The sequence below is a fragment of the Poecilia latipinna genome, unplaced genomic scaffold, assembly GCF_001443285.1.
Source record: "Poecilia latipinna isolate Pla-1442-1.1 unplaced genomic scaffold, P_latipinna-1.0 Scaffold913, whole genome shotgun sequence".
Classification (NCBI taxonomy): domain Eukaryota; kingdom Metazoa; phylum Chordata; class Actinopteri; order Cyprinodontiformes; family Poeciliidae; genus Poecilia; species Poecilia latipinna.
In genome coordinates, this window is record NW_015113529.1 from 104763 (window position 1) to 108733 (window position 3971).

The following is a 3971-nucleotide window of genomic DNA, read 5'->3' on the forward strand; positions in this document are numbered from 1 at the left end:
GGTTCTTGGTGCAGCGCCCCCACAGGCCAGGAGGGGAACAGGTTGGTTTGGCTCAGAGCCACAGCAGCTCATCGGTTTCTACTGGTTTCTAATCATTCTGCTTTGTTACTTTCCACTGTCGCCACATGCTTGTCAGGAGGATTTGAAACTTGATGCCGTTTGCCGGGTTCTGTAGATTAATATCTGTTTATCAACTAATTGGATTATTTCCTGGTAAAATGAGGATTAAATTGATTTCAATTGAACCGGTTTGTCACTTTAAAATGAATTTGAACTGAATGGATCCAGTTAGATTGGAGTGTTTTATAAACTCCTTCAACATGTTATTTGTTTTGATTTGGATCTTTAATAATTATAAATCAAAATATGTTGAAACAAAAACCAAACATCTGAACTTTAAACTGAAGGTGGCGCTCCAGACGTCATTGAGGCAGAGGAGAACTGAACCGTTTAGGTTTGCTCTTCTTCTCTGGTTTTAAAGACATTAACGTCCTGAATGTTGAGGATAAAAACGACGCTGGCGGAGAGCGGCTGACGCATCAGCACCGAGGAGGACTGGAAACAGGTGAGGGACTAAAATGACGAGGAGGAGGAGGATGATGAGAGCGTGAAAACATGAACCCAGTCAGAGCCCAAACAGAAAACCTTAAACCAGAACAAAACATCGAAAGTCCAGGCAGGAAAAACAACTTCCTGTCTGAATAAAATTCATTTTTCTCTCTAAATTATGTGAAAGTTTAAAACATTACATTTTTTGTGCAATATTTCCTTTGATAAATTATGTTTTTCAGTATTTCTGACTATAAACTAAATATATTTTAATTTATGCAGCAAACATCCAACATAATGGAAAAGAAAATGTTTTTATTGTTAAGTCATTTAATGTTATCTACATTAAAACTTTAATTAAATGATTTACATTAAATTACTAAATTATTTACATTTAATTTCCCTTTAGGATCAGTAAGGTATTTTTTTCATTGAGCTGAATTAAGTTTTAAAGGAAACTAAATTTCTGTCATGAATTTTCCAAGATTTTTCCTATAAAAGATTAAAAAAAACTGAATAAGTTTTTTGATTGAATTTTAAAAAATCAAAAACTAAAAAATATCTTTATTTTCCTTCATTTGCCATACAACACTTAAGCGAAAAAAGAAAACAAGATTTAAAAAATATATTTTCCTCTTTTAAATATTTTTTTAATGTCAGAAATAATAGAAGAAAAAAAACATCTGATCAAATGTTATGTTCCCTTCTGGAAAAAAGCTAAACTTAATATTTCAATCTAGAGTTATTTTTTAACTTTCATCTGACTTGTAAAGTTGACAGGAAAAAATGGTCCAAATTTATTAGAAGAAAAGAATCTCCTGGACCTTCCAGGCTTCCGTAGAAAACAAGCGGCGTTCAAACTGTTCTGGTTCTGCTTTCAGAAAATGAAACTGGTCGTGTTAAAAGTTGGACAGGAAGCTGTGTTTGTTCTGCTAACGGGGGGTAAAAATGTGTAAAGCGTTGAAGACAGGAGCGAGCCGCAGGGATGAAAGGGAAGACGAAGACGCGCTGAGGAAGAGGAAGGCAGCAGGAGTGAAGGGATCAGACGGAGGAAGATGAAAGCAGGCGGAGAGCAGCTGAAGGGCGAGGTGAAGTGAAGTTCAGGGAAACATTCAGATTCCCACAGTCACTCTCAGCTCATTTTCATCACTTTGTCGGTTTTTGTCCCAAACACAGCAAAGCATCTTGGGACTTAAAGGGCCAGTATCACATAAAATCTCTTTTACGTTTCCATCATCGTATAATGTTAGTCCTTCATCCTTTCAGAAATCCCTTCATCTCCATGGCAACCATTCAGCTGTCCAAAATGTCTGGGTGGACCTAGCCCCGCCTTCTAGGTACCCCCCCCCCAGCTCCTTCAGACTAGCCAGCAGCATTTAGTAAACAGCTGCTGAGCTCATTATAGGAGCTGCTGCTCAGAGCGACGCTGGTAGAAACTTTAAAGGGTTAACAGAGGAGCCATGTTGGGATGACTTCCTGGAGGCGGAGCTTCAGACAGAGCAGGAGCTTCTTAAAGAGACAGAGGCCCAATTTCAAGACGTTCAAGGAAGTAAAAGTTCTTTAAAGTTTTATTTATACATACAGCATTTTTATAATAACTGAAGGCAACATATTTACTGGACTGTGCTACAAAATGGCGCCATGTGCCTGGAAAACACAAAATACTGCAGCTTGAATTTGTCCTTCATCCAGCAGCTGAACTGAACCGAACAGAACTGAACTGAACCGTCTGTTCGGTTCTCTCAGGAAGAGAAGGTGTTTTTATCCCAGGATGCATCAGTAAAAGACTCTGAAAGGAAAACCTTTTCAAACTCACTTGTTGATGAATTTCTGATTCTGGATTGAAACGAGCAGCAAAGTGACCTTTTAAAAAACCCAGTCCAACCAACTGATCTCCAGCTTTTCCTTCAGAATCTGTTTTGAAGTCATTTCACGTCACAGAACCTGAGGTGCTGCGGGTCGGTGCTGATCCGCTCTGACCTCCAGGCTCAGAGGTCGCTGTAATCCTGTTATTACATTTAACAGCTGCATTCGCTGCTGTGATCACAACATTTTAATCTCTCATCCAGAAGCATGAAAAGGCATTTCAGGCTTCGTCCTTGGTGCTTCACTCGCTTCAGACGACCGGTTTGTTTCCAGACCTCTGGGGTGAAAGGTCACAGGCTAACCTACAGGCACCGTTTGTAACGTTTCAGTCAAATATTAACAGCAACAATTTGGTTTATTTAGTCATAAGAGGAAAAAATGGAGGTTAATTATTTAACTTAACATTTAAAACGCAGGGCAAACATTTAGTTTACAGTCAAACTGTTTATGTCAGAGCTAAATATTTAGTTTTAAACTAAATACTTAGTTTGAATCTACATATCTAGATAAATACCCAAATATTTAGTTAGCAAACAACATACTTAGTTTACTAACTAAATATAGCCAAAAACTATAAAATCTTGCTAGCTAGCGATTTTAATTGAAGGCAAATATTTAGCTTGCTAAATAAAAAGGTTGTTTGCTATTGGAGTATTTAGCTGTGAGCTAAGCATTCAGTTAGTAAGCTAAATATTTAGCTTCAAACACAATTTTTTGTTTCAAACTAAATATTTATCTTACTAACTATTTTTGTTTAAAACTGGCATAAATAAATGAATAACATGAAAATATAATTTTGGAGTATTTTTTTCTCTTATGACTAAATAAACCAAATGATTGCTGATGATATTTGGCTGTGTAACTTTATAAACGTTGCCCCAGAGTTCAGCTGAAAGGAAAATTATTTTTAACCATTTTGTAATTTTTCTAGGTAATTCCCAGCTGGATTACCTAGACCAGGAATAAAGTCGATAATCTGATCATCAGCTGATTCCCCGGGAAGAGGACGATGCGTTTCTCGGCATGTAGGGGAAACGTGTTGGGAGTCAGAGCATCTATTCCAGCCGCACCAACAACATCTAATTGAATCTAATTTGGACAATTAAAGTGAAATTGGTCCAGCAGAACGTATTGAACTGGTTATCTGTAGCAATTAGGCCGTAATTGGCCCGTTGTTATCTTTACAAGTCTCCTGGAAGAGGCCGGCTCTCAGAGACAGAAGCTCTTTGTTTCCATCCTGCAGCCGAGTTGAACCTGTTCAGCTCCTCATACGGAGGACAGCAGACTGAGGACAGTCCAGAGGTCAAAGGTCCTGACCCCACAGACCAGAGCGACACCCTAATGGGCTCTTTGCACCTGGCGTTGACGTCACATCTCCAGGAGCTAATGCGGCTCACTTTTTTCCGCTTTGAGTTACCATGACTGGTAGAAAAGACTAGGTCGTATTTCAGATGCAAAAAAAAAAAACAATACTATTAACATTTTTGTTTTCCTAATATAATGGGCTTTTAAGTTTTCTTTATTTTCCAAGCGATCCTGAATTAAGACGATGGCTT

At 38.2% G+C, this 3971-nt stretch overlaps 1 long non-coding RNA gene across 1 annotated transcript in view; it reads left to right on the forward strand.

Annotated features, from left to right (window-relative positions):
- The window catches only part of LOC106957533 (uncharacterized), a 9114-nt gene extending 5575 nt beyond the window's left edge, over nt 1–3539 (forward strand). Inside the window, exon 2 of the long non-coding RNA XR_001426970.1 lies at nt 3347–3539. This is a non-coding gene — a long non-coding RNA (uncharacterized LOC106957533). The remainder of the gene's footprint in view (nt 1–3346) is intronic.
- Nucleotides 3540–3971: the final 432 nt, after the last annotated feature.